This window comes from Sorex fumeus, unplaced genomic scaffold (assembly GCF_029834395.1).
Source record: "Sorex fumeus unplaced genomic scaffold, SorFum_2.1 ptg000128l, whole genome shotgun sequence".
Lineage (NCBI taxonomy): Eukaryota > Metazoa > Chordata > Mammalia > Eulipotyphla > Soricidae > Sorex > Sorex fumeus.
This window is the reverse complement of record NW_026606185.1, coordinates 45,914,153-45,939,289: the sequence shown is the minus strand read 5'-3', so window position 1 is coordinate 45,939,289 and position 25,137 is coordinate 45,914,153.

Below are 25,137 nucleotides of genomic sequence, written 5' to 3'. Positions count from 1 at the left end.
CTACTAGAATTAATGATTACAATGAAAAAAAAACATTAAAAATGTTTCTTGTACTTGAACATATTCAGTCATAGTGGCAGGAATGCACGATGAACTGCTTTCAGACATTTAGGATGAAAGAAACAAGGAGCCTGAATAGGCTTTGTGTACACAGTGCTCAGGACGATTTTTCCTTTTTATTATAAAGAATGGTGGAAAGATCTTCCACCTAATCAACCCTGTATTTCTATTGTTTTGAGGAACAAAAACATGACTCAGATTCCTATTTGTTCACTCTGATCATAGTTTCTATTTGTACCAGAGTAGCAGAGTCTGTTATGAGAGCAAAATTGAACTGAATGAGGCAGGCAGATAATCCTTTGACAATGAATTTCATAAAGCTATCAAACCAAGATGTGATCTCAAAAGGAATTCATGTCACCAGGCTCTAGCTCCAGACTGAGGACCTCTGTCCAAACCTTAAGTCTAGAGCCCCTTTGAAGATGATTCCCTAGATACAAATGCCTGATACACTCCAATGGGCACCTGTCTCAACAGACTTCACCCCTCCTCCCCCAACCACCACCTCTTTAGAAGTGGAGATGCTACAGTAGGACAAAAAGACCCTGATAAGTGTAAAGGCAAAGTGCTTTCACCTTGACAATACTCTAGTAGAGAACTTTGATTTGGACAGAAAGTCCCCAAATGGAAAAGATTGAAAAGGTAAAGGTAAAGGTAAAGGCCCTCCCGTTGATCGTCGATTTGCTCGAGCGGGCCCAGTAACGTCTCCATTGGAGACTTTGTTGTTACTGTGTCTGGCATATCGAATACTCTCGGTAGCTTGCCGGGCTCTCCGAGAGGGGCGGAGGAATCGAACTCGGGTCGGCCATGTTGGCTGCTTGTAAGGCGAACGCCCTACCGCTGTGCTATCGTCCAGCCCTAGGCCTATAAAAACAGTTCTGCAAAAGCAAGTCTGGAACATTCCATTTTAGGAGTTCCCCACACCCCTTTACTTTGAGTGTGCAACTTCTTTCATTCATTTCATCTCACTTCATTCTGAGCCTACCTGCATCCTAACCTGGGATCTGTAATCCGCATATTTACTATGTTAGGGTTTCTTTTTCTCTCTCAAACTTCCCAAATGAAATGATTTTGCATCACTGTTTTCTGAACTTTTTTTCTGAGAGAACAGACAATGACTTTGGAGATCATACTTGGATTTTAATACTTTTTATACCCTAAAGATGAATGGTCTTGAGGAAAAAGTGAACCCCACAGAGGAAAAATGGCTGTCCCAAAATTAGTCATTGGGCTAGTACATTGGCCTTTTTTTTTTCATCATAGTTCCCAATTCCAGTGGTGTTGGCAGTAAGAAATAATTGTTGTGCCCAAGTTTCAGATCCCCAATTGCAGAGAGTCCCAGTCCCACACATGATAATGCAAAAGCAAAGGAACTCTATTACTAGCAGGAGCCAGCGCTAGCCCGAGCTAGGGTCCAAGTCTCATCCAACACAGTGGAGTCTTGACAAGGACATAGACTCCAAATCACAAGCAGTTATATAAGGTTCGGTTTATATACTGATCTATTTTTAACATTGCCCTATTACAACAGTGATCAGCAATTAGACATCAGGTACCAGTCATTGTTTGGGGTTCTTTCCAAGAAGGGTGCAGCAACCCCTCACGACTGGTCAGATGCTCTTATCTAGGTGATTTAATCAATTGGGAGTTTACCAGAAACTGCAGTCCAACTCTGGAGAAATGAAACTGAGGTCTAGTTGAGACTTAATGTTAGCTGCATCCTGTCATGGCTTCTGAGGAGCCTGCTTTTTTGGGCTCATATAATATACGTGTGTCATAGAGACCTACAAAGAACAAATCTGACATTCTCTTGCATAAATTGTTTCCCTCACAAATCAACAGGAACATGCTTTAAATAGAATTTCTGGTTCAATTACATTTGAATTCTCTAACAATTATTTGAAATTCAATTTTATCTTTAACTGCATCATTTAATTTTTACACCTGAAAATTGCTTTGACTCCCTACTGATATTACTAACTAAGCAAATAATACCATTACAGTGTTTGCATTGATAACTTTAGGTACTACTGAATAACATCAAGCATTGCGGAATTTATTTTTTACATGATGTCTGACTTTGGCATATCTCCAATGGTCTGACAAGTGTGAAAAGTTCCATTCAGTGATGAAGGAGAGAGGGAAGGAAGTATATGTTTTTATTTATTATTTATATTATATATTCTTAAGCAAAAGGACCATTTCTCAAGTACTTTTAATTCTTCAATAAGAATAAGGCTATCCTTAATAGTTATCCTTTATTGAATCTTCACTCTATGTTAGGGAATTTTAAAACATAACTAATCCTCATGCCAATACTATAAAGATAACATTGGCTATCTTAATTCCTCTTTTTTAATTATAGATAAAGGCACTAATGAATAAAAAAGCTAAGTCATTTATTTTAAAAAATTCACAACTAATTTTCGACAGAGTAGGTTTAAAATTGTTTGAGTATAGGAGTCCATGTCTTCCAACTTTTATACATTATATCACATGATCAATATTTCATTCGACATGACACAATACCAATGCTTCTGTGTTAGAACTTATAGTTTATTAAGGGCATTTCAAAACAAAGAATTTATAATAATACAGCATTGCATTCCTTAATACTCTGTTACATGTTATGAGAAGTCACAGTAATTCATTTTATGTACATTTTTACCAAACAGATGCTGAAGTAGAGAAAAATCCAACATAGAATCTGTGACTACCAAATTCTTTCTTTTTATGTCATTGTATAAATGTTTCCATGTTTTTTAAAATTGATTTTTATTAAAAGCATTGTGATATATGAAGTAGTTTATTTTGTAGTTATTTCAAACATTTAGACATTTAGTGTTCCAGTACCACTAGTGTGAACTTCCCTCTACTAATATCACCAGTTTCCCACCCAATCCCAACCTGCCACCTTAGACACATAACAAATTTATTTTGAATTAGTTATTCCAACAAAACTTTAAGAAATGAAAAATAGAATAATCAGAAAATAAATCGGTGGGAGCAAATTTGTGATTGCTATATGATTTTGACCAGTGTAAATAATAAAATTAAAACCACTTAATACAATGTAATAAAATGCCTATCCTTATTTACATGTATAAGGTTTTAAGTCTGGAATTGAAAGTATAGCACATTAACTTTTACTTTATACTTGGATCTCATTATAGTAGTAATTATGTCTCACCTGCCATTAATAAAAATTTTAATGCAATTCTATATTAATTTGCTCGAGGCCCTCCCATTGATCATCGATTTGCTCGAGCGGGCCCAGTAACGTCTCCATTGGAGTCTTTGTTGTTACTGTGTCTGGCATATCGAATATTCTCGGTAGCTTGCCGGGCTCTCCGAGAGGGGCGGAGGAATCGAACTCGGGTTGGCCATCTTGGCCGCTTGTAAGGCAGACGCCCTACCCGCTGTGCTATCGCTCCAGCCCATGGTCTACATACAGCCATAAAGCCTACATATGTAAATTTCCTTCCGTACACTTTATAAAATCACTGTAGTTTATGAGATTGTTCACGATGATTTGATATCGGTGTTAGAACTCAATATTTTAACACTAGTCCATCGCCATTACACCTTTCTTTGACCATTGTCTCCAGATGGAAAAATTGGGAACATTACCCAAAATTCTAAACTAGAGATGTAAATATAAGGATTTCCTCTGAGACGCAAATGCAGTCCTTATAAATTTTGATTAATTTTTTCACATCTGTTTATCTACCACTCCAAATACAGAAACTTTTATTTGCCCGGGCAAGGTGTTCTGATTATGAACATTCAAAAAAAATGCTTACCTGTGACTTTATAGATATTTTCACTATGTTTCAAGCAAAGTGTTCTCTTATGGACCAAATATTTTCTACCTCCTACACAGCTGTAGTCATAAAAATATGAAAAGGACAATCCACACAGAAGCCTAGAAGTCCAAACTCCTCATTTTTTCCCAGAACAAATTATGTGAACAAAGTATAAAAACATAATTTAAAAATTACATTATTCTGCATAAAGCTGTGATATATCTTTGAATATTTATTAAAGTGGAATATTTCACATAATGTGAATTTCTCATACATCTTCTGTGATTTTTCTTTTTCCTTTCTTTTGGGAATATATCCATTCCATGTTGAATAGATTAGGCTGTGTAGGGCAGACTTTATTCTTAGCCTCACTTCAGTCATATGTGTTTAATGAAATCTCACTGGATTTATGGCCTCAATAAGGACATGAATACTTACAATTTTATTTTCAAAATAAATGGCTACTATTCACTAAAGACTGTACTATATTCTTCAACTCACTTGAAACATACAACATATGACTTGATCAATCTTTGTAAGTTTTAGTGATTTGAGTTACTAATTTCCCTATTAACAGTTTACTTAAAATGTGTCAAATTTTCAACACTATAATATGTAAGAATTCCTACTAGCTTACCTGAAGTTATTTGTTAGCTGTTCTTTGTACTGCTTGGTGGCCATGCCTAAGGTCACTCTCCTACCTGCTTGCTATGTTCTTACCACACAGACCTTTCCTTTTGCTCAAATGATAAGGTTTTTTTTTTTTATCAATCTTATATGTTCAGTTTATCTGCTGGGAATTTCTTTCACTCTAATTACACAATAGGCCCCTAAGCTTCAAGTCAAACTTTATATACCCAGAAAATTGGCCTAAACTTGTTTTCTAATAGACCCCCAAACTTACACAATGTTGTCAGTCACACATTCTGTCAGTTATAGGTGCTGTTTCCTAATTTTAGCTACATCTGTATAATTTGTGCATCTGAATCTGTTTTATTTCCATATCCTGAAAAGCTTGTGCTCTGTAGAATAGAACTACATGTAATTTACTCCATATTTTTTCATTTAGCATATAGTACAGTCTTTAGTGAATAGTAGCCATTTATTTTGAAAATAAAATTAAAATATGTTCTACATAGTTAGGCTATAAACCATCTGAGGAAAATTATGTGGAGAGAGATAGAAATAGATATCTGACTTTGATAGAAAATGTCTACGATTTCTGATGAACAGATGCATTATAAAGCATAGGATTGCATACAAAAATCATGGCTACATAATTAACTTTTAAAATGATATTTATTTTAAAACATTTTTCTTATGATGGTTAGAAAACTTGATTCTTGTTATTCTTTTGTGTGGGATCATACCCAATAGTGCTCAGGACTTACTCCTGGCTCTGTGCTCAAGGATCACTCATAGTAAAGCTGCAGAAGACCAAATGGGGTGTCCAGGATCTAAATCCAGGTTGGTTCCATGCAAAGCAAATGCTGTATCTACCGTACTATCTCGCTAGCCCCATTTTTCTTTAAAGATAGATGCTCTTATCAGACTATTCTTTTCAAATACCCAATTTTAGAAATAAGAGAATTCAAGCACAGAGAATAAACTTTATCTGTGACAGATACATATTGATAGATGCATGATTAAAACATGTTCTTTTTCACAGATGACTGGTTAAAGAAACTTTGGTACATCTACACAATGGAGTACTATGTAGCTGTTAGAAAAGATGAAGTCATGAAATTTACATACAAGTGGTACAATATGGAAAGTATCATGCTAAGCGAAATGAGTCAGAAAGAGAGGGATAGACATAGAAAGATTGCATTCATCTGGGGGATATAAAGTAACAAAGTATGAGATTGATACCCAAGAATAGCTGAGATCAGCACCAGGAGGATTACTCCATAACTTAGAGGCCAGCCGGGTATCCTAGAGGAAAGGGCAGTTCAGATAGAGAAGGGAGCACCAAATAAAGGATGTTTGGAGGATCCTCCCAGGAGGGGAGATGCATGTCGAAAGTAGACTATGGACTGAACATGTTTGCCACTCAATGCCTCTTTTGCAGACCACAACACCCAAAAGGAGAGAGAGAACACAGGGGATTGCCCTGCCACAGAGACAGGGGGGATGGGGGGATGGGGGTGGGAGGGATATTATCCATGGTGGTGGAAAATGGGCACTGGTGGAGGGATGGGTATCTGATCATTGTATAATTGAAACCAAAACACAAAAAATTGTAAATCTACAACTTTAAAAAAAAATAAAATACAATAAAGAGGAAAAAATAAATAAATAAATAAATAAATAAATGTTCTTTTTCATTACTTGAGTAGTAATAAAAATAGCAATAAAATACTGTTTTATTTATCCTATCATATTAAATTTTATTTTAATTAACTCAAAATCAATATATCCAATGCTAAATACTGAATGTAGATATAGATACCGTGCATGGAGCATAACTGATTAGGTGCCTAATTGAAACTCTGCACTAATTGAAGATCAATTATATCTGAACACTGTTTCTAGACTTCTATAAATTTCTCTGAATTGACCAGCAAACTTCAAACCTATTACTTGGTCACCTGTAATTAGAGAAAACTCTCAACTTAGTACCTTTATTCATTTCACTCTTCTTCTAGAATTTCTTCTGCTTCCACTCTGGGTAACGAGTTCCCGTAAAGCACTCAGGAACTACCTCGTACAGGCTGACTCAGCTGACAGCAGCAGCCCATATAGTTTTACTCCTCTGAAGTATATAAAGAACATACGTTTTCCAGGAGTTTGAGCAACAAATGCAACTTTGAAAAAGTTTCTTCCCATTTTCGGAGATCTCCTTAAAGTAAGACATTTTTCTTTCTGTAATAGTTTCCGAATTGTTGAATATATAATCATTTATCACACACACACACACACACACACACACACACACACGTGTGTGTGTGAGCAAGAGTGAGAGGGCGCATGCGCACTTCTGAACACCCCTTACCACACCAAGAAAGTTTAAGAAATAATCATGTAAATTCTATCTTTGAAAATAAACATTGATAAAATCTTGTCAATTATGTTTTCTCCTTCTTGGGAGCCAGAAAGATAGTGTAGGGATTGAGGAATTTGCCTTGCTTCACAGTTAACCCCACTTTGATCCCCAGCATCCATACGTGTAGCCCAAACCCCCTCCAACTAGTTTTTAATCTCTTTTATACGAACCGGATGAGAGCTTGAAACATGGTAGAGACAGCCTTCCTTTAGAAGGATCAAACAGGCTATGCGTCACAGAACAGGGATTATAGAGAGAGCCCAGATAAACAGTGATTGTTCACGGTAACACATTTTCATAAATATGACACTGTTCTGTTTCAAATTTAGTGGATTCTCTTCTGATATGTACTGCGATTGCTACTACTATGTACTAAGTTTGGAGAACACAGGCTAGAACATGCTGCAAAATCAAAGCAAACCTACCATGATGAGAGATTAAGAGTGAACTCTCAATAGCCACGATATTAAACTAATCATTTCAAATAGCAAGAATGATTTCACTATGGGGATCTATTATTCAATAATCACTGTTTGGAATAAAAATTTTATTGAGGCTAAAGAAAAAAAATGAAGCAATAAATAGATTGTAAGAAACAAGCCATTTTGTCTGATTACTGCCGCTTTATGAGAAAACCATGACACAGACCAAGAATAATCTTCTGGAAATTTCCTCCAAAGGCTTATAAAAACCATTGCATATGATTGACTTCTTTTATTTTTATAGACACGATATTGAAAGCTGAATTATTTATCAAATTTGAGACAAAAAGACTAATGAACAGTTCCAGAACTCCCTTATTAAAAAACAAAACAACAGCACAAACAAGTGAACAAAAAATAAATAACAATTTGCCAAACTGTTCAGTCCCCACCAAGAATTTGGATTTTCCAGGAAATGAAAGGTACAGTGATTTCTGTGGAAATGTGAGACTTCAGTTAGGTCTGAAGTTCTAGATAAGAAAAGACACCTTGTTCTAGTTAGTTCTCCAAATGACATTTTTGACATAAGTTTTTTTGTGATTAGACACCTATACATTTCTTTATATAGTTGAGTGAAGAACATACATTCATAAAAGACTAAATTGGATTGATGAAGATGACAACCACATTTTGGAGATAATTTTATTCAAACAGTATTACTCTGTTCGAGATTTGCCTGAAGACTTATATGACCCTGCCAGTTTGTTATTTTTATATCTTCTTGAGCGATAGCACAGCAGTAGGGCATTTGCTTTGCAAGCCGCAGGCCTGGCCGAGCCAGGTTCGATTCCTCCACCCCTTCTCAGAGAGCCCAGTAAGCTACCGAGAGTATCTCGCCTGCATGGCAAAGCCTGGCAAGCTACCCGTGACATATTCGTTATGCCAAATACAGTAACAACAAGTCTCACAATGGAGATGTTACTGGGCCTGCTCCGGCAAATTGATGAACAATGGAGGACAGTGCTACAGTGCTTGATTCTTCATTTTATGATCAATCAGGTCACTTATTCTAAGAATAGTTTTCTTGTTTGTTTTTTTTTTTGCTTTAGGTCACATTCATGGGTCTTAGGGTTTATTCCTGGCTCTATGCTCAGGGGTCACTCCTGGCTATACTTTGGGCAGGGGGGCAACATCTAGTGGTAGGGAGGGATAAAGAAGGGGCCGCATACAAAGCAAGTGCCTAAAAATCTTTTCCACTTCTCTCTTCTCTGAATCTTCTGAGTCTGATGTAATAATTATAAAATACTATAAAATATAGTATTAGAAACTAAGAGAATCAATAACGCTGCTCTTTCTTTCCTTCTTATGTGTCCACTTAACAGTATAGTTGCATGTTTGAAATAGAATTTTAAGTTTGTAGTCAGCTAATAAGATCTTCATCACTTCTTATTTTTATTTTTTATTTATTTATTTTATTTTATTTTTGCTTTTTTAGGGGGGGGTCACACCTGGAGATGCACAGGGGTTACTCCTGGCTCTGTACTCGGGAATTACTCCTGGAGTGCTCATGGGGACCATATAGGATGCTGGGAATCGAACCCGGATTGGCCACGTGCAAGGCAAATGCCCTACCCACTGTCCTATTGTCCAGCCCCCTTCATCACTTCTTAGAAAGAAAAAAAAATCAATTAGCTCCAAAAGCATTTTATTAGAAGTTACAGAGCCCAGAACAGACTTCATGGATTGATAGAAAAGCCATTGTTTGCAGACATCCAAAAATATTTATTTTTATTTTGTTGATTTATGTTTGATCTCCTAAGCAGTGCTCATAGGCCCAGGTTGATCTTAATTCTCTGCCAACTAAAAATACAATGTCGCATGCACCTATAGTGCTGGGGTTAACCACGCAACTGCGGGATAGCTTGGTGGCCAATGACACTCGCCATGCCTTCTGGGAGTCTGCAAGTTCAAGGCTCTGGGCCACACACTATCAAGTAAGGTTGTGGGAGCTTTTCTGTCTGGAACCCAAATCAAAATCACCACCTGTGCAATCTGTGTGGTCATGTGTGTGCAACCCTTGGCAAGCGCTGTAACTACAGATGTGTGAACACCATGGCCAGGAGTGTCACCTCTAAGAAACATTGTGCGAGCAAACAATATGCTGGAGAACCACATAACTGTACAACCTTTGAGCTAGAACAATACCCAAGTATGTAAGCACCACAACCAAGCTTGCGTGACATCTAATCAACTTACCAACAACAGTCACAAAGGAAAAGGGAGAGGAAAACTAAGGCAGACGGCTGATAGTCAGGGTTCCAACCTTTCATTAAGACACATCCATGTACTGCAGAGCCCATAGCATTACCCAGTCCACCCTTTTCTGTCATTTATTACTGGTAATTGCTTGGTGCATTCTATTCTAAAAGAGATTAAATGAAACATTACATCTCTTTGATTTTCAGTGTGTCTTTGAGTTCTTAGAATTTTTTTTATAAACTTCTGAAAGACAGAAATGATATCTCAAAAGCTTGCTTAATCTTTGTAGTGAAGTGATGAGAGCATATCTGCCACTGACTTTTCTGTCCAGAAGTTGGGGTTTACTTAGACCATGCATTCTGCAGGTCTTTTTCTGAAAATGGCTTTGCTTCGAAGATTTCTGTGGAAATAAACCAAGATGGATTTAAAAGAGATGGATAGGAATTACAATGGCATTTTTATTCAGCTGAAAGTCTAAACTTGGGAGTCCGCAAGTTCAAGGCTCTGGGCCACACACACACATCAAGTAAGGTTGTGGGAACTTTTCTGTCTGGAACCCCAATCAAAATCACCACCTGTGCAATCTGTGTGGTCATGTGTGTGCAATCCTTGGCAAGCACTATAACTACAGATGTGTGAACACCATGGCCAGGAGTGAAGCTTTTCTCTGTGCTTGACCATTTCTGTGGAATGATAAAATGTAAATTTAGGGGTGGGCATCACAGTGGCATCAAGTAAAGAGATATTGGAATTATTAGCCATGCTATCTACGTGATCTTGGAAACTCTTAAACTTGCTGATCCCTAGGACCAGATTTATAGATAAAAATGCATTTCTTGGACACAAGTGATAGTACAGTGGATAGAGCACTTGCCTTGCATGAAGCAGATCCGGTTTCAATCCCTGGCACCCCATATGGTCCCTTTAGCATTTCCAGGAGTAATTTGGGGGACGGGGCTCTAAGAGGAAACCCTGAACACACTGGGTATGTCCCCAAGACACAAAGGCTACTCCCCCCCCCCCCCATGAATTAGATGTTACCATTCTGAAACATGGTGAATAATAATAAGCAGTGTTTCTCCAAGTTGCTCCTGTTAGAGATTGCAGAAATTTCCTCTGATCACCCAGAATTCTCTCCAGTGTCTCCACTATTTGAGAGGAGATCTTCTGTAAGTGTATCTCCTGGGCATCCATTTTTTGTTTGCCTCATCCCAGTCTTCATCCATCGCATTCCATGATGTCCTGAATAGTGGTAACTACTGTTTGTGCTATAGATGGGTGCTTCCGTGTAAAGTATTCTTACCCTTTTCCAGTTTTGAAGTCAATACAAATATTTCCCCACATGAAATCAGGCAAACATCAGATTTAATTAAAGCTACTGCTTTTTTTTTCTTTGATTGTTTTTGCAGGAGGACAAACATGGAAGCAAGATGAGATGACTGCTCTCTATTTTCTTCATTTACAGCCTAATTTAAAAACACATCACACAAAGAATAATTTACAAAGGAAATAGCTATGGGAAAACCTAAAACTAGATATAAGTGACGATTTTCTGCTTACAGTAAGCCAAGTCTTGGCTGAAAGGAGGAGCTGGGCACACTAAGAAGCAAGTAACAAGAGAAAAGAAAAATGCAAAGAACTAAACAAATAAAAAGCAAAATTATAGACTGAAGTTAATGGAAAACAGTGGATAGATATAATATAAAAATCTTGATTGCTTTATAGCTTGACCTTGCATAGTCCTGGAAAGTTAAAAACTTGCATAAACAAGAAATTAACATTAACTTCATTTGAAAATATGAGGATTTATGGTGGTCAGAGTAAAATTTCAATATACATATGTGTCATATGTCCTTGAAACTACAAAAGACTCTAACTCTCCAAGGCATCTGACAATAGGTTGAAAGAACTTAAAAGTATAGGCTGAAGAGAGATAAATATAGTAAATAATAAAAAACTGAATCGTTTAAGAAACAAAGGGATCTGTTTGTATCTCCAGTACTGAAGTAAGCACAAAAAAGTGTAATTCTAAGTAGAAAATAATTTATTTACATTTGTTTTGAGGTATAATTATTTTAATGAAACTCTATATCATAGCACATTATATGATGCTGAAAAAAATAATGGAGGTTTAGAAAGAATGAGTTAAATCCCAGAGCCAATTGAAGAAGTGACTTTTACTGAAGTAAGCAAAAGAAAGTTTGGTGAATTTTAAAATTAGCTAACAATCTCTTAGGAACATCTCTTAAAGAATGCTATAAATAAATGTAAAAAATTAAGGAAATGAATTAAAGTAATAAGCAATGTCCTACCTGAACATCTGAACATATTAATATTTGAGAACTTCTGGGTTCTTTTGTATTAATATGTGGTTCAAGAACATCATAAAATCAAAGGGTATAGTTGTGAGAATAATTGAGATACTATACATGAAAGCATTTTGAGTACAAATGTAAATATTGTTGTGATATAGATGGATAGAATTTAAAAAATTAATAGCTATTGAAAGCTAACTACTTGATACAAGAAAAACGAATATATTATTTACGAAGGATGGAGAGGTATTTATAGTAGACAAAATGTTGCATTTTAGAGAAAGCATAGTAGTTGCTTCCTGAATGCCTTAAACAACTACGTTTCTTGCACCCCTCGTAGAGAACTGAGATAGATGTCTCAAACGGACCAATCAACTGTGAGTAGAAGTGACCTTTAAGGTTCGTCATAATTAAATCTCCTAGGTGCATTTGATTCCTTCATGTACTTGGAATCAAAAGATGGTAAATTCCATGGTCCTCTGCAAGAGAAAGCCACATTCTTTCAATCACTGCCATGAGAAACCTAATTAATAACATCTAAGTTGGACACTACATGCTGAAAAAATCTTAACAGAGAAGGAGTATTTGGAATAATATATTTTTTACATTTTATATACCTGCCAAAATATTTTAGATTTTTCCCATCAGAATAACTCTCTTATTTTCCTGTTACAATTGAAAATAAAACTGTACTGGTCAAACAGTTTAAAATATCAATTCTGTTCAGTATGATAATAAACTTTCTCTCAATTGATGCCATTCATTTGGAATATTCACATCAAGATGTGGAAACAATATCAAAGTAATATAGTTTGAAGGTGGTTTGACTAGCACATTATGATATAAGAATACTATATAATAAAATAACATGCTATTTTTTATTCTGGACCAGCAATTTAAATTAATGGAATCTAAGAATTGATTAGACTTTAATTTTTTTCTATTTACCTGTAGATGTATGGTCTCATATAGATACTCTATGTTGAGCTAAGCAAGACTTTTCACAGTTATTATAAGTTTGTGTATTTTTTTACTCAATGTTTTGAAGAGCCAATATAAATTTATAATTTAGATTTTTATAGCGTTTCAGATTCCCAGGGAATTAAAAAGAAATTGTAGAGTATTCTGAAGATTCTAACTTACAAAACCTTCTTGCACATTTGGTACAACTAAATGGACCTACTACACTGGATGGTACTATAAACCAAATTTGTTGTTTATATTAGGGTTAACTATTGGTATAATAAATTATTGGGTCTTGAAAAATCCATTGTGATACCCACCCACCATTTTGGTACCATATGAAATTGTTTCGCTAGCTAAAAATCCTTTGTTTTCACATTTCATCCTTCATACTCTCTTTTCTTGGAAAACATGACCTCCAAATTTTTACCTTTCTTAGAATGCCATATGATTCTGGTCATTTTGCATATGATTTTAAGTTTGCTTAATTCTCCTAGTATTATGCATTTACACCCCATTCTTTTTATTTATTAACTTATTTATTTTTATTTAATCACAGTGAGATATACAGTTATAAAGTTACTCATGATTCCCAAATTTCTTTTATATCTTGATAGCTCATTTCATGTTAGTATATAATAATGCTCCGTTGTCTGTGTATACAAACTTTTATCCATTTGCCTTAACAAAAGATAACTTGGTTTATTACAAGTCTTGGTGTTTGTAAGTAGGGTTGCTATATAGATTCACATTATCAATTTTTGTGTAAACATGTGATTTTTACTTATTTGGTTAAATACCAAGTGAATAATTGCTACATTATATATTGTCATTTGCCCAAGATCTGCTGACTATATTTCTGTGGGATCTCTATTCTGTTACATTGACTTATTTGTTTATTCTTTTTGGTCAATTTATATTTTGAAAGATTTGCAGCTGAGATCCCTCAGAGATTAAAAAAAATAACTTGGTTAAGACCTCTAAGAATTACTTACAAAAGTTTTCCACCTCTGAAGTATTATTTAAAATTAGTTGTATACTCAAGTACAAAGAATAAAATAATTCAACCTATTTAACCCAATCTTTTAGTGAATAAATTTGTAGTAAATTATCTTGGTACAAATAAAGTATGTTATAAATCTATACTTTTTAATTAAAAAGAGTAAGCTTGAACTTAAATATGGTTAATCGGAAGTTAACATAAAATGAAATTGACCAAAATTGCCATTTTCAATTTTTATTGAAATTATATTTTAAATCAACAGAATGAGATACAAATAGTTTAAGTTTGTCTTTCAAATCCATTTATAGTTTAATCACTAAATATGCTCAGAAATTGCTAATACTTTCACCCACATTCAAAACACTTTGGATATTTTTTGCTGTATTTGATTATTGCTATTTTAGAAAATTTATCACTTTAACATGTAAGAGTACAACAATTTAAAATACATTTAAAATTGACTACATTTTATCAACAAAATTTTATTTAAGAGAGATTCAGTTTTTTCTACAAGAATAGAAAGAAAAACTCTCCCTCTTAAGTATTACTTGACCTAATTAATTAATTTATTCAAATGGATTAAATAGTGTTTACTTTTTGTGAGTCTAATGTCATGTATGAATACAGAAAAAAGAAGTTTGATAATTATTTTTCTAAAGAATTGATGCTGATTTGTTATAACTTTGTAGAAATTCTTCTACTCCATAGGCACTCAAGAAGTGAGATGTAAGTTCTTAAAATTTTTTAATTAATAATTGCTTGACATGCTGAAGGATACTTCAGGAAGAAAAAAATATATAGGGTGATTGGAAGGAAACTGGGAACACTGGTGCTGGGAAATGTACACTGGTAGAGGGATTGGTTCTGGAATACTGTATGACTGAAACGTAATAATAAAGAGCTTTGTAAGGGTCTATCTCTCAATTTAATTTTAAATTAAAAATCTTGGGAAAATCTATAAATATGTAAATTAATCTACTCATCAGTTATTATTTTAGACAGTTTTCAAGGAATTTCAATTTAGCTTATATTTATATGTTTGTGAATACCTTATTGACTAACCTATTACATTTTAATAAAATATTTTAATGTTTCTTTGCCATATTTTAAGGTCTTACAAGTTGGAAAGAAAAAAGTTACCATACAAACACTATCATTCATATATTTGAGAGTCCTGGAAGATTAAAATTGGGAAAGAATTTATAAATAGATCGGCTTAAATATTTCATTTTGTAGACTGAGAAAATGAAGCCAAGAAAAGAAAGACCAAAGACATAGACAACTAGTGAAAAGGTTGTCAAATCCTGCAAGATGAAAAGCTCAAGGGATAAACCCTAAATTGTTGCAGTTATCTACTTGGGATGTAAATTGACTTAAACAGAATGCTCTGCAATCCAAGCAGTCTGTTCTTCATCATCTGGCTGAGATGATGAAGAGGCAGAAAAGTGTGAGGAAAAGCAGAAGCAGTTGGGATCTGCAATGTATAAAGATGGAGAAACTGAATAAGACCATCTCTAGAAACCTGTTTCGTCTCAAATTAGTCCTTAGCTGAGGTCTAAGCAAGTGCATGCGCAGAATAGAACTGGTCGAGAGTTCCAGGAGTATAACTGCCATGAAGTTGTGGATAGAATGGAAGTCTAGTGATGCTGGGGAACATTGTATTTGCTATGAGAATCAGAATTGTCTATCGAATTAGAACCTGCCCACCTAGGTTCTAGTTAACATTTTCACATTTAAAAATTCAAATGAAATACAAGAAAAATGTTTTACAACCAGCAAATCCCACACTCTAGAAAAGGAACTGCTTCAAATTTATTCTAAAAATTTTGTAATAAAAAAAAAGTCAGTTTTGAGTTTGAGCACTATACAATGGGAGGGATTTAAGAATTCTTTTCAGATGTCTTCCATCAACAATGCAACACACTAAACCCAAATAAATTTAAGCAATCAAATATTCACCTATTATAATGATAATTAAAAAACTGAACATTCCCGGGGCATTCTTTGCACATAGAATTCATGAATTTTCTTCCCCATACTTCATGATAACTCCTAACATCACTGGAGTGATTCTGATGGCCCTGAGTGACTCTGCGTATGAGTAGCACCATATCACTGGGATAAAGCAATGGGATAGACCAACACTTTCAGCGGGCAAATATTGCCTTTAGTGGCCCTTTGGGCACTGTCATTTTTCTATGTATTTCTGGAGTCTCATGGTATAATAGGAAAATATGTGGAATTTAATTTAAATACTGTAGAATTCAGATCCCAGCTCTGATAATTATTTTCTGGTCAAAATGACTTCTGTAATTTCTTCTTTCTTTTTTATCTTTTTTTTAAAAAAATTTTTATTAGTGAAACACCATGAGGTACAGTTGTAGACTTACACATTTTTGTGCTTGGGTTTCAATTATGCAATGTTCAAGTACCCATCCCTCCACCAGTGCCCATTTTCCACCACCACTGACCCCCTTTCCCCCCATCCCACCCTGCCTCTGTGGCAGGGCGTTCCCTTTTGTTCTCTCTCTCCTTTGGGGTGCTGTGGTTTGCAAAAGAGGCATTGAGTGGAAGTCATGTTGGGTCTATAATCTACTTTCAGCATGCATCTCACATCTGGGCAGAATCCTCCCAACACCCTTTATTTGGTGCTCCCTTCTTTATCTGAGCTGCCTTTTCCCCTAGCATATGCAGCTGGCCTCCAAGCCATGGAATGAACTTACAAAAGGGCAATGAAAATGATGCTTCTAATGTTAATGGGAGACAAACTAATGGTTATATTTTAAGTGACAAATGTACTGAAATAGAAGCACCTGGAAAGGTGCTTGATATTATTCATCTGAGAATTTTATATATAAAAAGATATCTCTAGAAAACATTAGGGTGATTAGTGGTTTTAAAAGTGATAATACAAATATTTGTTAGATTTGGAATTAAAGGTCATATGCATCACTGTATTTGTAAAATGATAAAAATTAAGCAAGCAATTAAGAAAACCACTTTGCTATTTCTTACATATTTGCCATAGGATTCATCAAATTTTCATCAAATTTTCTCTCAGGTATTTATTTTCCAAAATAATTTAATTATCCCCGACCAGGTTTCCGGCAGCCGAAGACCTCCAGGACCAGCCACCACCATGCTGAGACCACTCTCCATACACATGAAGGTACTGGCAGAGAGACAAAGCCATGCGGGTTCCAGGACCGAGATCTCCAAGCCTACTCAGATTGGGGCCGGGCATCCTCCACCCAGATCCTCCAAATTCCAGTAGGCGGGGGTCACACCCACCAACTGGCCCCCTGGCACCGTGTAATCCCATCAATGGCCAAGACCCAGAGACTATAAAAACTAGCTCCCGGAACTGCATGGCCGTGCGACATCTTATTATGACATCTTATTATCTCATCCTACTTTGGACAAACTTGCAGGCTACCGAATGTAGCCTGCCCACATGGCAGAGTCTGGCAAACTCCCCGTGGCGTACCCAATATGCCAAATACCAGTAACAATGATGGGTCTCATTCTCCTAAAGAGCCTTGAATATAATCTCAGGGCTAGGATGAAGGAGACGTTACTGGGGCCTGCTCAAGGCCATCGACGAATAACAGGATGATTTGTGATTTGTGATTTTGTGATCCGCCAAAAAATACTTCTTGGTAAATTTTGAATTATATCCATAATAAAAAAACAAAACATTAATTGTTCATTGATGATTACATATTCTGTTGAATAGCCATACAGTATATTATTTCACAATAGAAATTAACAAATTAAAGATACATATTTATGACCCAAAAATATAGAGTAAAAACAGTTTTTACAAAAAAATATCTTATTGAGTACTGCATTACTAAGATTTTAGTTGTACAAATTAATTCCCTAATTAAAAATACTGGAATGGATCACTTTCAAACTCTAAGATTCAATAATTCTATAATCATTTTCTAATAATTATTAGCTTGAGTAGTTGGCAATGCTCATCAATTTATTTAACACCTGACACATTAAGTATACCACTTCAACAGAGCTGAAATCAGAAAATTATTACCTCTTTTCAACTTAGAAGACTAATATACATGATGCACAAATTGCTCAATGCTGAAATAACTCACTCTGTCAAGATAATGGAAATAAAGAACATTTGGCAGATTTTTTTTAAAGCAGTCTTCAGGAGCAATACCCTGTTTGTATTCATTTGTGAGGTTCTTAGTAATAATCACTTCACCTGAAAATACTACCAATTGTTTAACAAGAAGGTATCATGAAGTGCAAACAATTTAAAGTTAAAATAACTTTTTGAAACTATCTGTTATGCTCATTTTATCCACCTGCCCACATACAAAATTCCGCAGGATGGATATGTTGTTCCCAACATTCTCCATTCCGAAATCCGACACGCCATTTCATCTGTAAAGAAGTGAACAGCACCCTGCCCAAACAAGGTCAGACCCAAACACCTTAAAAACCTGCCATCAGTACTCATCAATACACTGGCTCTGGCTCGGCTCTTCACATGCTGCCTGTCTGAATGCAAGGTTCCATCTCAATGGAAAACCAGCAGGACTGTACTACTGTACAAGAAGTTGCCACGACATTGGAAACTATCGCCCAATCTGCCTGTTGTCTGTTGTCTACAAGCTGTTCACTCAAGTCATCCTGAACAGAATAGGCAAAACTCTAGTTGAAGAAAAACCATGCAAGCAACCTGGGTTCTGAAAAGGATTCAGCACAATCGACCATATCCACACGATAACCAAGCTCATTGAGATTTCTCGGGAGTTTAAGATGTCGCTCTGTCTAGAGTTCATTGATTTAAAGAAGACCTTTGCTTCTGTTGAGACTGAAGTGGCCTTCGAAGACCTAGCCAAACAGGGCATTCAAACTCAATACATCAGATTCTCCGTGAGCTGTATTGCAGATTCACTACCAGGATCTCACCATTCTACAGGGAGGTGATCATCGATGTCAAGAGAGGGGTTCAGCAGGGTGATACCATTTCACTAAAACTCGTCAGTGCCATCCTTGAGAATGTCATGTGACAACTGGAATGTGAAGGAATGGGAATGAAGATAGACGGTCAGCAACTACACTTCCTCCGCTTCGCTGATGACATCATTCTAATAACACCAAACATCAGCCAAGCGGCACAAATGCTGGCCGACTTTGACCATGAGTGTGGAAAGGTCAGACTACAGCTAAATATCACAAAGACAATATTTATGAGAAATGGTCTCGTTCCTGGTGTTTCATTCACTCTCAAAGAGACAAACATCTCTGAATGCAACAGTTATGTATATCTAGGTTGAGAAGTCAACATCACGAATGACCTGGCACCTCAGTTGCTAAGGAGCAAGAGAGCGGCTTGGAATGCTTTCAAGAGCATCGAAGAAATAGCAAAGAGGACGAAGAACCTCTGGCTCTGGGCACATCTCTTTGATTCCACTGTTCTTTCTGCATTAACATACGCCTCAGAGATGTGGGCTCTACAAAAACAGGATGAGAAGGCTATTTGGGTCTCCCAAAGAGGAATTGAAAGAGCTATGCTTGGAGTATAATGCTTCACTCAAATGAGAGAAAGAATCCAGAGTTCCAACCTTCGTTGACGATCAAGAATCAGGGACACTGTCTCATTTGCAAAGGTGTCGAAAATCAGATGGACTGGAAACTTAATGAGATTTGGAGACTACTGCTGGACTAGAGCCATTACTGACTGGATTCCATGGGATGTCAAAAGATCACGTGGCCGCCCACCTATGAGATGGTCAGACTTCTTTGTTAAGACCCTGAACAATCCGTCTGAGGCTGTTTGTGTTCCTAGAATGAGCAGATGCCATTGAGCTACACTGGCGTGCGACAGGGATGAATGGAGACATTACTGGAGCCCGCTCGGTCAAATTGATGAGTAATGGGATGTCAAGTGATCAAGTGATCATCATTTTACATAGCTTTTATTGAAACCTAATTTTAAAAAATGCTTAAGCATCATTAAAAATCTGAATTTATAGACTCATAAAATTCATCTTTTAATGTTTAAAGTTTTTTTTAATTCTGAACAAAACTATGTTCGATTTAGAGGTAATCTTTCATGATGAGTGACTAAACCGATAAAGTTTCTGTTCTCTCATAAATTATCTTATGGTCTGTTATTTCAACCATGTTTTATTTCAAACTCCCTTTTGTGCTGAACACAGTGCTTGGCTTGAAAACATGATTGGGTTAGATCAGTGCTATTTCAGAATTATCTACTATATTAGTGTCACTTTCCTATACAAGCATACAAAAATAAATGCACATGCATGCATGTGTATACATATACACTTAGAATATGACTTATAGTACTTCCTTCTTCCAGAATTTTATTGGTAGTTTTTGCTGAGGTTCTATCTTAGTTAATTAATATTCCATGTTTAAATACTTACATACAAGAAGAGGAGGTGTTTACATGCAATCTAATAGAAAGAAATATTTTCCTGTCACACAGCACATTAGATTATCATTCTATTCTTCAGTCCAATTGATGGGTTGCCTGTAGGAGGAAAAATGGCTCATCTAGTTCTCAATAGACTAATAGCAGGACCATCTGTGCAAAGCATCGGTGAACTGTTGGCAAGGATTGGCAGCTGGGGACTCTTCAATATAGCTGCTCTTCTTGTAATCACTTAGGTGTTGGTGAAATGAATGAAAATGATTATATTAATTTTTTGGGAAGTGTAGATAATGTCTTCTGTCTTTGTCAAAAATCAAGTGATGTTTATAATATTGTGTGTCCCACATCTCCATTATTAACTTTCTCTGTCTATTTATATTGATGATTATAATTTTGAAAATTAATTGGGAGGTATGAAAAAACATGTTGAATATTATTACCTTGTATAGTAAATTAAATTATAAAAATTATTTATTTCTCATCCAAATGTATATCGTGTTCTCACTCTTTTTCTTTATTTTGTTGTTGCTAGTAATAAATTGAGAAAGGAAGAAAAAGATGCAGCTCTGAAAGTGACAGAGAACGCTAGAGAATTATGCAAAAATGGCATCCAAAAGTTTTACCAGTGATTTGAGTTAAATGCAGGGTGAAATTCTAGCCTGAGATGCCTATTGAATTTTAATGACATCATTTGGTTCCCAACTTATGTCTCAGGCAGTCAAGTTGAGAAAAAAATAAAAAGTAAAAAAACTGTCTTAGGAACTGAAGATGGCAGAACTTGACTACACCTGTCTCCTCAATTCTGTAACATGTGTCAGTATTACTGCAAGTGGTATCTCTCTTTATTATCTCATGGCCAGTGAGTTTCTCATAAACTCATGACAATACACTCAAAAGTAGTTTATTATTTTTTTAACTTCAGCAAAGCACCATCACAATTAGAATATCTAAAAATGCACAAATACATGCCATTTAAATTCAGGTCTCTAGCATAGTGAAAATAAAGTGTAATTTTATATACTGTTACCAGAGAATGAGAACAGAGACTGTAAAGTTTAAATAAAATTATAAAAATTTTTGTCTCTTTTTTATCATTTTAGAGCCATTTTTAGAAATTATTTCCAAAATGAATATTGGTTGTATAAGAATATGATTACAGTTCAACATTGTTGTATCCTACCCAATAGAAATGATCTTAGCTTGATTATTATGCTTGTACTGTGTATCAGTCTAAAGTAGTATTTCCCAAGATGGGAAGTACTTCTTTCTTAAAAGAGACCAGGCTGATTCTGAGAGACCCTCGTAGATTCAGTTTCAATTGGGAGGTAAGAAATCTTTGGTTTCTTGAAGATTTCTCAAATCTTCGGTAGATTTCCACAGAGTCACTTAATAATATATTTTTACTGAAAAGGGTGAACTTGTCAGCTAAGCTTGTGAACAATGTTTCTAACACCCAGGTAAGATAAATACAGAAATGAATTAATCAACAATCTAGAAGTTATGCTTTCCTCATATATAATGCTGCAGTAAAATGTACATGTTATGTGATAATAAATGCCTTACTTAAGGAAAATATATGTCATAAACTTCTTTTGGGATAACATAAAGAGCAGGTTATACTGGTTTCTGAAAGTATTTAACAGGTAGACTGAGCATAAAATTAGGAGAGTGCTCTTTGTATGAAATAAGTAAGTAAAAGTAAAGTAAAGTAAAGGCCCTCCCGTTGATCATTGATTTGCTCGAGCAGGCCCAGTAACATCTCCATTGGAGACTTTGTTGTTACTCTGTTTGGCATATCGAATACGTCACGGCAAGCTTGCCAGGCTCTGCCGTGCGTGTGAGATACTCTCGGTAACTTGCTGGGCTCTCCAAGAGGGGTGGAGGAATCAAACTCGGGTCGGCCATGTTGGCTGCGTGCAAGGCAGACGCCCTACCGCTGTGCTATCGCTCCATGTTAAAGATAATTCCGCATTGTTGGAGCAACTTGGAGATTAAAAAGTAATCGTGCTGGAAAGCAAATTACAAAAATAGTTTCTACCCCGATCCCCAGAAGTGTTTTCACTTTGAAAAATAAATTACTCAAGGAACTAAAACATACCCTAGGGTTGATGTGTAGGTCACTTGAGTGAGAAAGGTGTTACTCCTGTGTTGTGACATTCTACTATTTGTAACAACAGAAGTCACATGTGGTCACTTAAAATGAAACAAAGGCTAACTGATTTTTTATTTTCAAATATTATTATTATTATTTTATATTTATTTATTGAATCACAGTGGGAAAAGTTACAAAGCTTTCAGGTTTAAGTCACAGTCATGCAATGATCAAACACCTTTCCCTTCACCACTTGATCACTTGATCACTTGACTTCCCGTTAATCGTCAACTTGCTTGAGCAGGGGCCAGTAACGTCTCCATTTGTCCCTGTTGCATGCTAGTGTAGCCCAGTGGTGTCTGTTTGTTCTAGGAACACGAAGAGCCTCAAACCGAGCGTTCAGGATCTTGATGAAAAAGTCTGATGATCTGGTAGGTGGGCAGCCACATGGTCTTTTGATGTCCCTGGAATCCAGTTGGTAACGGCTCTAGTCCAGCGGTCATCTCTAAATCTCATTACGTGTCCAGCCCATCTGATTTTTGATGCCTTCGCAAACAAGACAGTGTTCCTGATTCTTGATCATCTATGAAGGTCAAAACTCCAGATTCTTTCTCTCATTTGAGTGAAACGTGATACTCCAAGCATAGCTCTTTCAATTCCTCTTTGGGAGACTTGAATAGCGTTCTCATCCTATTTGCGTAGGGCCCAGGTCTCTGAGGCGTATGTTAACGCAGGAAGAACAGAGGAATCAAAGAGATGTGCCTGGAGCTGGAGGTTCTTCGTCTTCTTAGCTATTTCTTCGATGCTCTTAAAGGCGTTCCAAGCTCCTCTCTTCGTCCTGTGCAACTCAGGTGCCAGGTCATTCATCATGTTGACTTCTCGACCTAGGTACACATAATTGTTTCATTTCCTTCACCAGTACATATTTTTCACCACCAAGAACCCCAATATACCCCCCCTCTTCCCAATGCTTGTGAGGCAGATGAATTCTACTTAACTGTCCATCTACTTTGATTACATTCATTATTTCGACAAAAGATGAACCGTGTTGTTTAGACTTTATACCCAACAATCAGAATTGCTGAAGACATTGTGAAATAATTTGTTTTCTACTGCTGGTTATGAGAACCATATGATATCACACGGTTGTGATAGTGGCCTCGTGATTTTGGATTTCTGATATTTCACTTATTAGGCCTAGAGGTAATTCTGACAAGAACCAGATAATTACAAGATTGGTTTCTGTGGCTCTAGAGCCATGGCCGTGCCAAAGAGCCGCTTGTGGGAGGCAACTTGTGACCTTGATAGGGCGTGAAGGATGAGCCGGGAACTCCCTCCTTCCCATAAGGTTGCAGTTACCCCATCACCACCAGCTCATACCTGGCTTTCCAAAAAGCTCTGAGGTGGCCGCCATCTTGCTGCCCAGGGGGAAAAAGGCAAAAGGGAAAGACATCCCTTCCCTCCCGGGGAGGCATGGTACCATGGATTAATGCATAGTCCATTCACTTTTCTGCCACAAGTTGCCAGGAAAGGCTAATTGATTCTTTGACTTGAGGCCCAAGCCTGGCAAGCTACCGAGAGTATCTCGCCTGCACAGCAAAGCCTGGCAAGCTACCCATGACATATTCGATATGCCAAACACAGTAACAACAAGTCTCACGATGGAGATGTTACTGGGCCTGCTAGAGCAAATTGATGAACAATGGGAGGATAGTGACAGTGATGACCAATTTCTCATGATGCTTAAATTATTTTGGCTGTGTCAAATGTAGAAATATGGTCTACATTTGGGATAGGGTTGGAAATTTGATCTTCAATACCTAAGGAGGCTAAGGTACAACAGGGTTGTCCTTAAAAGTTGAATCGAATGTAATGTCCCTGAATTAATTATGATTTGGGGGTGGAAATGACAATAAGAAAATTAGGTTAAAAATGCCACAATATGTGCTTGCTGTATTCTTTGAGACTTCTTTTTATTTGTTTCTCATAGAAAAGAAATGTAATGGGATAGATGAAATTCATGAGAAGTGATAAATATAGATAATAAGTAGGTTAGGAACTTGTGAGATATATTAGTCACGGGAAGAATAAGTGGAACAAATGTACTTCGAATATAGATAGAAAAGATGAAATAAAACTGTCTTTTAAAAGAAGAAAACATCAAGCAAATCTTGTACATAGAGAACAGAGAAAGACAGCTCCAGATTGACAACTGTCAAGCCTAAATAAAAATCTACGAATGTAGGTTTCCTGATTTAGCAAATAAAATATAGGCCACACAATTAAATTAGTATTTCAGATAAACAGTACATGTTCTTTTTACTTTAAATATAATCCAGACAATATTTGGATGTACAATTAAAATATTTTAATTTAATGTAGTAGTTTTATATTTTTTTCTAGGAGTACTCTACTTAAGGGACCCAATTGGGTCTCATTAATATTCTGACCATTACTACTACCATTGCCATTACCAATATCTTTATAATTATGACCCCTTGTAGATAAAACTTGGAGCTACTAAGCAAGTTAGTCAGTGAGTTAAAGCTGCTGCAGATATTGTGGCTCTTGTATTGTGCAGTAGAGAAATAGGACACATTGTCTCTAGGAACCTACATCTGGAAGCCTCTTTTCCCAAATCTCAATTCTGGTCCTTGTTACCACACCATCAGGTGAAAAATCGAGGATAAGGTGATTGATAGTTATTTCCTATAGAGATTATTGTTTTTGCAAAGGCTGCC